Source organism: Saimiri boliviensis, chromosome 12 (assembly GCF_048565385.1).
Source record: "Saimiri boliviensis isolate mSaiBol1 chromosome 12, mSaiBol1.pri, whole genome shotgun sequence".
Lineage (NCBI taxonomy): Eukaryota > Metazoa > Chordata > Mammalia > Primates > Cebidae > Saimiri > Saimiri boliviensis.
Window position 1 is genome coordinate 18,172,665 of NC_133460.1, and position 12,811 is coordinate 18,185,475.

The 12,811-nt window shown below is 39.3% G+C and overlaps 1 protein-coding gene across 1 annotated transcript in view; it reads right to left on the minus strand.

Annotated features, from left to right (window-relative positions):
* MOSMO (modulator of smoothened) overlaps positions 1 to 12,811 on the minus strand; it is a 75,056-nt gene that overhangs the window by 21,720 nt on the left and 40,525 nt on the right. The gene's annotated exons all lie outside the window — the stretch shown is intronic.

The following is a 12,811-nucleotide window of genomic DNA, read 5'->3' on the forward strand; positions in this document are numbered from 1 at the left end:
AAAGTGCTTGGATTACAGGTATGAGCCACCACACCTGGCCGGCTGTACTATTTTACATTTCCAGCAGCAATATCCGAAAATCTAGTTGTTTGTCATACTCATGAACACTGGGTATTTTCAATCTTTTTCGTTTTAGCCATTCTAAAAATGCACAGGCAGGCATGGAGAGATCTCTTACTGTGGTTTTGTTTCCTTAATGTTTAACGATATAGAACATATGTTCATGTATTTATTTTGCCATCTTTGGTCTGTTAAAATCTTAACCAATAAAAAAAAGTTAAGTTGACTAATGATTAAATTTAAGACTTCTTTATATATTCTGAATGCAAGTCGATTTTCTGACATGTGTTTTACCAATATTTCCCCCAAAGCCTTGCCTTTAAATTTTCTTAGCAATGGCTCTTGAAGGACAAATGTTTTATATTTTGAGAGTCCAACTGTCAATTTATTTTTTCTTTTTTTTAAGACAGAGTCTTATTCTGTCACCCAGGCTGGAATGCAGTGGCACAATCTTGGCTTATGCAACCTCTGCCTCCTGGGATCAAGTGATCCTACTGCCTCAGCCTCCTAAGTGGCTGGGACCACAGATGTGTGCCACCATACCTGGCTAATTTTTGTATTTTTGGTATAGATGCATTTTTACCATATTGCCCAGGCTGGTCTTGAACTCCTGAGCTCAAGTGATCCACCTGCCTCAGCCTCCCAAAGTGCTGGGATTACAGGTGTGAGCCACCGTGCTCTGTCACTTTGTCAATTTCTTATCCTCCCTTTTGCAGCTACTTAGTGGCAAAGGAGGAAACTCCCATGGATATGGTTTGGCTGTGTCCCCTCCCAAAATCTCATCTTGAATTATAATCCTCATAAACTCCATGTGTCAAGGGAGAGACCAGGTAGAGGAAACTGAATCATGGGGGTGATTTCCCCCATGCTATTCTTGTGATAGTGAGTTTTCACGAGATCTGACGGTTTTATAAGTATTTGGTAGTTCCTCCTGTGTTCATTCTCCTCCCTGCCACCTTGTAAAGAAGGTGCCTTGCTCCCCCTTCATCTTCCGCTATGATTATAACTTTCCTGAGACCTCCCCAGCCATGCTGAACTGTGAGTCAATTAAATCTCTTTCCTTTATAAAATACCCAGTCTTGGGTATTTTTTTTACAGCAGTGTGAGAATGGACTAAAACACCCACCATCTTAATCCCAGACTGAGGCTCAGGCAATCAGAGATGACATCAGTTAGGACACCAGAATAAAAAACATTTATTATCTCTAGAGCTGTCTCTAAGAGATACCCAAGAGCTCATGAAAAAGGCTGTCAAGGAGAATTCAACCTTCCTCATTATATCTGAACAGATAGCTAAACATTATATCACCTCAATTATTTACAGGACAAGAATATAGTAAGAATGGTACCTACTACTGTATCTAGACAAAACTGTCTAACCCAGATGTTTAGAAAACATCACTTATATTACCTTTGGATGATCATTGAATGGCAAAGTATATTCACCATTTGAATAAATAGATTATATACAAAAAATAAAGAGATGACAAATATATCTGGCAAGAGAAAGAGAGGGTTACTACATCACAACACAGAGTCTCAGTTAAAACAACCAAGGTTATTTCAAAGTATAATTCTTATAAAACCAAAGTTTGTTAAGAATAAAAATCATACAGGGCTGGGCATGGTGGATCACACCTGTAATCCTAGCACTTTGGGAGGCTTGGGCAGGTGGATCACTTGAGGTCAGGAGTTCAAGACTAGCCTGGCCAACACGGTGAAACCTCATCTCTACTAAAAATATGAAAAATTAGTCAGGTGTGGTGGTGGGAACCTTTAATCCCAGCTACTTGGGAGGCTGAGGCAGGAGAATCACTTGAACCCGGGAGGTAGAGGCTGCAGTGAGCCAAGATCCCACCACTGCAACCCAGCCTGGGCAACAGAGCAAAACTGTGTCGTAAAAAAAAAAAAACAACAGCCGGGCGCGGTGGCTCACACCTGTAATCCCAGCACTTTGGGAGGCCAAGGTGGGTGGATCACGAGGTCAAGAGATCGAGACCATCCTGGTCAACATGGTGAAACCCCCTCTCTACTAAAAATACAAAAAATTAGCTGAGCATGGTGGCACGTGCCTGTAATCCCAGCTACTCAGGAGGCCGAGGCAGAAGAATTGCCTGAACCCAGGAGGCGGAGGTTGCGGTGAGCCGAGATCGCGTCATTGCACTCCAGCCTGGGTAACAAGAGCGAAACTCCGTCTCCAAAAAAACCAAAAACCAAAAACCAAAAACCAAAAAACAAAAACCAGAAGGTCACCAAAGAGTTCTTCTTCAAGTTGGTTCTCAAGCTGCCCTTTTCTGCTCACTCCATAGTCTTCCTAGGCAATCGCAGCTGGGTTCACTGATTCAATTATCACCTAAAAGACAATGACTCACAGATTTATCTCTAGCTAAGACATCTCTTTCAAACTCCAGATTCCTGCTTATTACTTACTTAATATTTCCACTGGGATGCCTCAAAGGCATCTCAAGTTCAACAAATACAAAAACAAACTATCCTCCATCTCAAACCTCCTGGTGTCCTCAATGGCAGCACTATTCATCTAGCTGCACAGGTCAGTTATTCTTAACTCTTTCCTCTTCTTACCCCTATAGGTTCCCACTCTGAAATTGTGAAGTGGAATTTACCTCCTAAACAAAAGTCTATCCTCTCCTCTCTGTCTACATGTCCAACATCCCAACCCAAGTCAAAGTCAATTCTCAGCACTCAATTCTTATCCCTTCCAATCCTTTCTTCTTCATACTATAGAGCAATTGTTTCTAACATGCAATCTGATTTTTGTTACATTACCTTAAATCTTTTCATGGTCTCCATCACTCTTAGGATAAAGAACAAAATCTCTACAATGGCCTACTAGGTCCTGTATTACCTGAAGTATGCCTATTTCTTCAGACATATCTCATCTCACTCCTTCCCCTCAGCTCTATACAAGTTAGCTTCATTAGTTTTCTTCAGCTCCTAAAGACACCAAACTCTTTTCCACTTCAGGGCCTTTGCATATTATTCTCTCTGCTGGCAGAACCATTTCCTGCTCGTGTTCTTGCTAACTCCTGCACTTCCTTTCATCTCTAGTTTATGTGTCATTTTCTTAGGGAAGACTAAAGTTACTCATAACTTCTGTTAATAGGTTCCTGTTAAAACTACATTTCTCTCTTTATAGCACTATGACAATTGCATTTATTTTTATTTTTTTGTTGATTGTCTCTTAACTAGTAGATAAGTTCTGTATGTGGCCAGTTATCTATCTTATTTTCTGTATGTGGCCAGTATGTATCTTATATATCTAATGCCTAGCATAGTGCCTGACATATAATGTCCTCAACAAATATTAAGTGAATGAACTATCAATTTCTCCTCAACAAATATTAAGTGAATGAACTATCAATCTCCCCGCAATAAATATTAAGTGAATGAACTATCAATCTCTTCTATATAACTTTTATGTCTTATTTCAGAACCCACACGCAACGATTCAACGTGCAACCCAAAATTCATGTGTTGGAAACAATCTGTAGTACAACCATACTGGGAGGTGGGGCCTAATGGAAGGTGTTCAGGTCATGCAGACTCCACTCTCATAAGTGGATTCAAGTCACTATAAAAAGAGCTTGTGAGAATGAATTCACTCTCTTCTACCATGTGAGAAGAGTATTCCTCCCCTCTGGAGGATGCAGCATGAAGGCATCACCTTGAAAGCAGAGACTGGTCCTTCAACAGACACCTAAGCTGCTGGCACTTTGATCTTGGACTTCCCAGACTCCAGAATTGTGAGGAATAATTTCTGCTCTTTATAAATTGCCCAGTCTTAGGTATTCTGTTATAGCAACAAAAAATGAATAAAGGCAACACATTTTATCACATTATACTCTCTCAAATAGTAAGTTAGGGAATAGTTGATAATTCTTCATTTTAAGGAAGAAATCGTTTATACAGTAACTTTCCTAGGCAACTGATACTATTTAACTATTTGAGAGGAAAGGAAATAGAAACATCTAGAAACAAATATGTATTTCAGTAAGTCAGCAAAACATGTTTCACTTTAGGGACATATCCAGATAATAACTATGAATCCTAATGTTCTCATTTATTTCATGGACTAAAGGTATCCCTAGAATAGAATCAGAAATGCATTTTTAACATGGCCAGCCAACTGTTATCTGAGATGTGTCTTGGGGAATATGTTGGTTCCTAATGGAGTACGCTGGTTCCTGGGACAGTGAAATGTAAACATAGAGAAACCAGGGACACATTCAAAAATTTGTGTTTGTCTAATTTGAAAGGAGGGAGAAAAGGAAATGACAAGAGAAACTTTAAGGAAAAAAAGACTACAGAATTGACAATTAATGTCTGAACTCATGCCTCAGTGGTAGATGTCCTAGGATATATTTGTCAAAGTACAGGTTTTAGAAAGAGAACTAAAGCCTAGTCCCCAAGAGGAGAAGTCTCCCAGACGAAGTTATGTAGTCTAGCATAGGGTATACAGGCAGCTTACTTTTGTTACCTCTCTGAAAGCAGCAATACACCCCAAGGTTCTACCCTGCCCCGCTCCCTGACTGTCCAAATTAGTTCCTTTAGGTTTACTGATCTTTTGGGACCACAGTGTGGAGCACGTTATCACCAAACAGCTTCACAATTTTTGGCATGATCCAACTGCATGCTTTGTACTATTCAAGTCAGTAAGGCAGCCTAACTACTCTTCCTCTAAAGTTAGTGAAAAACACAGGCATTTAAGAGGCATAATGAAAAGTCATTTTTTCCCCCACCCTAAAGTGATGGCTAAAGATTAAAATGACTACAATTATCAGCTTGCTATGTGACAGCAACACCTACTAATCCATTTTCCATTACAAAACCTGATATTGGAAAGAATTGTGACTTGAGCTGCAAGGATCAGTTTTTCAAGAAACGTATTTGCATTAAAGACTGAAGATTGTTCTGGAAAGAATTTACTCTCATGGGAGAAAAAGTCTAGGAAGCAAAGTTAAGCTAGTAATAAAGTCTTTACCATCCATCATAAAGCAGGAGTGATTCTGAGTACTGCATGGTGTCCCTTGTATTTGCCTCCAGTGGATGTGTATCTAAGCACAAGGAGGATGTAAAGGTAGTGGGAAAAAATAGCTAGTTCCTTTAAAAGTCTGCAAGATACTGGAGAAAGTGGAAATCCTGTTGTCATACTATTACAGTCAGGGTGTAACATAAAATGAAACTATTTCAGTAGCGCGTAATGTTGTTCATTTCAGTGTCCTGTCATTGAGAGGATACCAGTATATCAACACTTCACCTAGAGGAAGCAGTGGTAGATTCAGCAGTACCCAGAAGCAGTGTGTTGACTAAGGTGACCAGGCAGATGCCATGCTACCCAGTGGAAACAGCATCAATCCTTGCAGTGCCAGTTGGCACAACACTGATGTATCATGTTGCACAGAGGTTGACTAGACTTGTTCACCCTCAAAAACAACTGGAGAGAAGCCAAGACTTTTCAGTGGGCTAGAGACTTATACTAAGAGAATTCATGACTCAGCTGAATACAGGTTATGCTTACAAAGTTTTAATCATTTATACCAGACACAATAAACGTAAAGGAAAAAAAATCCTATCTTTGTAAAAGAGAATGGATTAAATGCTTTATGGAGATAAATGCCTTTGACATGTTTAAATAATTTTAATTAAGTAATAAGACCCAAATTATTCCTCTAAAATGAAAATGTGAAAAAATATTTGTGAACAACCTTAAGGAAAAAGAAAGGTGTCCAATTAGTAGATTCTCTTTCTAAATAGTCAAGATAATGGGTACAGACACTGACTTTTGTTTCCTGTCACAGGCGGGGCCTGAGTCAAGGTTTTGGTGAGATATTTATGCAATCAAATTGCGTAGCATTGCTCTAATATAAGTACGGATTACTAGGAGATGAACTTATGAAGAGGATTAAAGTTTTTTTGTTTTCCTCAAAAAGATGTTAAAAAAACACAAACAAAATTTCAGAGACTCCTTAGTAAACAATGTAAAGAGAGAAAGTAAGGTCGGTAAGATGTTGGAGAATGGTTGAGAGTGGAGTATCATTTATCTTTGAAAAATTGTATTCCATGGAATTTAACTTTCAAGGAAAAATTGGCATGAGAGATAGAATACCTACTCAACAAAAATGTGTCTTCCTGGCTGGGTGTTGTGGCTTATGCCTGTATATCCAGCACTCTGGGAGGCCGAGGCAGGAGGATCGCCTGAGCCCAGGTGTTTGAGATTAGCCTGGGCAGTAGAGTGAGACCCTGTCTTTGCAGAAAATTTAAAAGTTAGCCAAGTGTGGTGGCACGTGCCTGCAGTTCTAGCTACTGGGGAGGCTGAGGCATGAAGATCATCTAAGACCTGGAGATCGAGGCTTTGGTGAGCTAAGATCGCACCACTGCACTGTAGCCTGGGCAACAGAGGGACACTTTGGCTCAAAATGAAACAAAAAAAGTGTCTTTTTTAAATTTCTTATATGGTTTGGCAAAACCTGCAAAGTCATCAAGGTTAGAAATGATACTGGAATTTCCCCAGCCATCTCTCACAAATGATAATGACTTTTCTTTCTCCCTATATATACATTTTTTAAACGAAAATTTGAAAATGTACTATATACATTTGCTGCAAAAATTCAAAGACACAAAAGGGTACATCATAGAGTGATAAGTACATTACCTCTCAACAGTGGGCCTCCTACTACTCAGTTTCCTTTCCTTGAAGCAACAACTACTACTTTTTTTTTGGGAGACGACAGAGTCTACCTCTGTTGCCCAGGCTGGAGTGCAGTGACATGGTATCAGATCACTGCAACCTCTGCCTCCCAGGTTCAAGTGATTCTCCCACCTCAGTCCCCAAAGCAGCTGGGATTACAGGTGCCCACCACCACACACCAGCTAATTTTTGTATTTTTAGTAGAGACATGGTTTCACCATATTGGCCAGGCTGGCCTCAAACTCCTGACCTCAAGTGATCCACCTACCTTGGCACCCCAAAGTGTTGGGATTACAGCCGTGAGCCACTGTGCTTGGCTGCCACCACAACTTATTGTGTATCTTTACAGGAGGGATCATGTATGCATATACAAAAGCATGCGTCTGTGTGTGTGTGTATTATTTTTAAAATGACCCATGCAGTCACGGTAACATATATAATGTTCAATACCTGCTTTCCAACACTTATTTTTAATAAATAACAAATACAAAATATTTCTAAAATTATATAAGGTTAAACAAAACTATCACATAATGAACGCCCATCCATCCACAGGCCAGTTTAAGAAGAAAGAATAGGCCAGGTGTGCAGTGGCTCATGCCTGTAATCCCAGCATTCTGGGAGGCCTAGGTGAGTGGATCACTTGAGGTCAGGACATCAAGACCAGCCTGGCCAACATGGATGGCTAAACACCATCTCTGCTAAAAATACAAAAAAATTTAGCTAAGTGTGCTGGCATGTGTCTGTAATCTCAGCTACTCTACTTGGGAGGCTTGCGCCCTCTCTAATCCTGTTTTCTCTCCTGAGGTAATCACTCTCCTTGATTTTGTGCTTATTAATTCCTTGCTTGTAGTTTTACTATGTTTTTTTTCCCTAAACAACATGTTGTTTAGTTTTGTTTCATATAGTTTAATAAATTATAAACTTTATGTAAATGGAATCTAATCTTATTACATGTATGTTTCCACAATTTGTTTCTCTTGCTCAACATGACTGTTTAAGATTCAGATTGTTATAATTCATTTATTTTTCATGGCTGTATAGTGTTCTCAACATTTATTTATTCTACTCTGGACACAGAATTCTAGAAGTTTGTTGCTGTTTTTTTTTTTTTTTTTAATTGCATTTTAGGTTTTGGGCTACATGTGAAGAACATGCAAGATTGCTGCATAGGTACACACATGGCAGTGTGATTTGCTGCCTTCCTCCCTATCACCTATATCTGGCATTTTTCCCCATGCTATCTCTCCCCAACTCCCCACCCCCCGCTGTCCCTCCCCTACTTCCCCCCAACAGAACCCAGTGTGTGATGCTCCCCTCCCTGTGTCCATGTGTTCTCATTGTTCAACACCCACCTATGAGTGAGAACATGCTGCGTTTGATTTTCTGTTCTTGCGTCAGTTTGCTGAGAATGATGGTTTCTAGGTTCATCCATGTCCCTACAAAGGACATGAACTCATCATTTTTTACGGCTGCATAGTATTCCATGGTGTATATGTGCCACATTTTCCCTGTCCAGTCTATCGTCGATGGACATTTGGGTCGGCTCCAGGTCTTTGCTATGGCAAACAGTGCTGCAATGAACATTCACGTGCATGTGTCCTTAGAGTAGAACGATTTATAATCCTTTGGATACATACCGAGTAATGGGATTGCTGGGTCAAATGGAATTTCTATTTCTAGGTCCTTGAGGAATCGCCACAATGGTTGAACTAATTTACACTCCCACCAACAGTGTAAAAGTGTTCCTGTTTCTCAACATCCTCTCCAGCATCTGTTGTCTTCAGATTTTTTAATGATCGCCATTCTAACTGGCGTGAGATGGTATCTCAATGTAGTTTTGATTTGCATTTCTCTAATGACCAGTGATGATGAGCATTTTTTCATACGTTTGTTGGCCTCATGTATGTCTTCTTTTGTAAAGTGTCTGTTCATATCCTTTGACCACTTTTGAATGAGCTTATTTGCTTTTTCTTATAAATGGCACTATGAACGTTTTTGTCGCCTGGGGAAAACAAGCAAGAATTCCTCTAGAATCTGTTAATAAGTAAAACTGCTAGGTTATAAGGCTTATACACATCTTTAAATTTATTAGATAATACCAAACGTTTTCCAAAGGGGTTATGTAAAAATTTACTTTTCTCCCAGCAGTGTGTAAGTGTCCCACTTGTTCTACATATTCTTGCCAATACCTGATACTGTCTGCACCTGGCAATTTTACTTAACATATAATAGAGAATCTTACATATTAGCACATACAGGGCTGCCTCATCCTGTCTGAAGGGCTTCACAGTATTCTAGCATATAGATATATCATATTTACACAGTTTTCTATTGAGACAACTATCCAGTATTTCTCTTTATTGGATTATTTCCAGTCTTTTGTTATTTTAAACAATAACAATGAACAGCCTAATTTATCTGTTACAAAATTCATTTCACACATGAAACTATAAATTCCTAGAAATAAAATTTCTGGGTTAAAGAGTATATGCATTTAAAATGTTAACAGATAGGGCCAAATTATTCTGCATGGATGTTATAGGAAAAAAACCTTTCAAACCATGTTTTTTTCCCTGTCACACCACAGCAAGCAACACAGCAAGCTTTTGTGACCAACTGTGTGGGGCTTTCCCCTACGCACCAAGCAGTGGACACCAGCCAGGTGTCCTCTAATTCAATTCTGACACTACTATCTACCTGGAGATAGTGTCAGATCCTATGGGTTGACAGCTCAGTCCCCAAGACTGCCACCCTCCCCTATCCCAGACACCTCTCAGTCACAAGCCAGGGCCTCCAAAACTTCTGACTGGCTTCAAGTTGGGGATCCCATGATCCCCACTTTGGGTCCAATTAACTTGCTGGAACAAGTCACACAACTCAGTGAAATACTTATGCTTACTATTTATTATTAATATAAAGGATATTGCAAAGGATATAGAAGAAGGGATATGTAGGGTGAGGTATGGGGGAAGGGGCATGGAGCTGTTGTTGGTACTTCCCTTAATGAAGTACAAGAACTCTTTAAATTTAAGGAAATTAGCCATTTGTCTGTGGTTTGAGCTATTAATGTTTTAGTTTGTCCTTTTTCTTTTGTTTATGGTAGTTTTTTTTAATATGTAGAAATTTTATTTTTATGTAGTCTTTTTTTTTTTTTTTTTTTTTGAGATGGAGTCTTGCTCTGTCACCCAAGTTGGAGTGCAGTGGCACGATCTTGGCTCACTGCAACCTCTACCTCCCCGGTTCAAGTGATCCTTCTGCCTTGGTCTCCCAAATAGCTGGGATTACAAGTGTGCACCACTATGCCCGGCTAATTTCTGTATTTTTCATTAGAGATGGGGTTTTACCATGTTGACCAGGCTGGTCTCGAATTCCTGACCTCAAGTGACTCACCCACCTCGGCCTCCCAAAGTGCTGGGATTACAGGTATGAGCCAGCATGTCCAGCTATAGAGTCAAATTTAATAATCATGTCTTTTATAACTTCTAGGTTTTGTACCATACTTTTGGAAAGGTCTTCTCTTACTCCAATAGTAAATTACTTGTGCATATATTAAACACAGCAGTTATCAGACTGGATTGCACTAAGAAATGAATCTCAGTTTGAGTTTTCTCTACAGCAGGTTTTCTCAACCTCAGCAGTACTTTTTTTTTTCTTCTTCTTCTTCTTTTTTTTTTTGTTAAGAGACAGAGTCTTACTGTCACCCAGGCTGGATCATAGCTCACTGTAGCCTCAAACTCCTGGGCTCAAGTGATCCTTCTATCTCATCCTCCCAAGCAGCTAAGACTTGGACAAGCCTGACCCAAGTGTGTACCACCACATCCATCTACTTAAAAAAAAACCACTTTTTTTTTTTTTTTTTAGACGTAGTTTCGCTCTTATTACCCAGGCTGGAGTGCAATGGCGCGATCTCGGCTCACCGCAACCTCCGCCTCCTGGGTTCAGGCAATTCTCCTGCCTCAGCCTCCGGAGTAGCTGGGATTACAGGCACGCGCCACCATGCCCAGCTAATTTTTTGCACCTTTAGTAGAGACGGGGTTTCACCATGTTGACCAGGATGGTCTCGATCTCTTGACCTCGTGATCCACCCGCCTCGGCCTCCCAAAGTGCTGGGATTACAGGCTTGCGCCACCGCGCCCGGCGCAAAAACCACTTTTTTAAAAAAAGCAATGGGATTCCCCTATGACGGTTTCTAATTCCTGGCCTAAAGTGATCCTCCTGCCTCAGCCTCCCAAGTAGCTAGGATTAAAGACACAAGCTACCATGCTTGGCCCACTACTAACATTTTGGACCAAATAATTATTTGTTGTTGGGGTTGTCTTGGGCACTGCAGGATGTATAGCAGCATCCCTGGCCTCTACCCAATAAGTCAGTAGCACTCTCTCCCTCTAACAGTTATGATAATCAACATGTCTTAAGACATTGCCAAATGCTCCTGGGAGACAAGGTGGTCAATACTGTCCCTGGTTGAGAATCCCTGCTCTAGAAACGGGTCTACTTTCAATACTTCCTTCTATTCATAGAAATAATCAGACCTAACCAATTGTATTTACCTGAAAGTTGTCTCTAAAACACTGGAACTATTTTTTTTTTTAAGTTTAACATTTTAAAGTAGTGCTGTTAATTCTTTTTTACAGTTCTATCTCTAGCTTTAGAATAGCTTAAGAGCAGCCATTACCTTATGTCCAATGGAACTAATAAAGTATGCTATTTAAAGACCACAAGGCAGAATGTTGACAGAGGAACCCAGGCAGGATCCAATTCAATTAACTCCACTTGCTCTAGCTTAAGAAGGGTTTTCCTTTTAATTTCCAAAATTAAAGTCAGTTTTGAAATGATACTTCCACAGAGTGCTTACTTTCCAAGGTGAGCTCTGCAACCACAACATGGATACAACAACCACGATAACGAAGAGTGTGTGCTAATACTGCAGGAATAGATACATTAATCAACAATAGGGAATTGAACACCCCAATAGGGCTAGTATATATAAGATGGTATTACAAATCAGAAAGAAGGGATTATTCAATAAACTGTTTTAGGTAACTGACTTAACACTTATAAAAGAATTAAGATTCCTACTTAATACCATGCACTAAAATTAGATGGCAGATAAAGTAATATAAAAATTAAAATCATTCTAGGAAAACATTCTAGTTGACTTTGTGGTCTTAGGAATAGGGAAAACTTTGCAAGGTATACATACAAAGTCAGACTATAAAGAAAAATACCATAATTATAATTTAAATGTAAACTAAAAGCTCTGTGCAATACACATGAAGGGGTAATCTTTATATATGTTACCTTTCAAATCAACATGAAACCTAACAAGAAAATTGAAAAATGGAGAAAAATATGAACAAGCAATTCATATAGGATGGCATACAGAACATCAAAAGTATATACATTTTAAAAAGTTCAGTCTTTCTAGTAACCAAAGAAATAAAAACCCCCACCCTGGGCAACATAGCAAGACCCTGCCTCAATAAAAGGATTTTTAATTAGCCAGGCATGGAGGCACATACCTGTAATCCTACTTACTTGAAAGACTGAGGTGAGAGGATCACCTGAGCCCAGGAGATCAAGGTTATAGTGAGCTATGATCATGCCATGGCACAGCCTGGGCTATAGTATGATACCCTGTTTGTTTTTTTTAAAGCAAACCAAGAAAACAGTTCTATATTTTGACTATAAACTTGAAAAAAACTACAAACAAAAACAAGAAAAACAGGTTGGGGAGCTCAGCAAAACACTCTCCAGTAAAAACATGAATTTCTATATGTAACTCCTCAGTGCAATTTGGCAACATATATTAGAACCATTAAAATGTTAATATCCTCCCATCAGTATACATAGGAATTTAGAATATAGTAGCGATAGCATCAAGAAATATCAGGGGAGAGAAAGGTTAATGAAGAACACTGGGGCAAATGGTTATAGTTAGGAAAACATAAAGCTAGAAACTTATTTCAAGTTATGGACAAAAAAAATTTGAGATGCTTTACAAAGCTAAACATAAAAAGATAACTATAAACGTAGAGT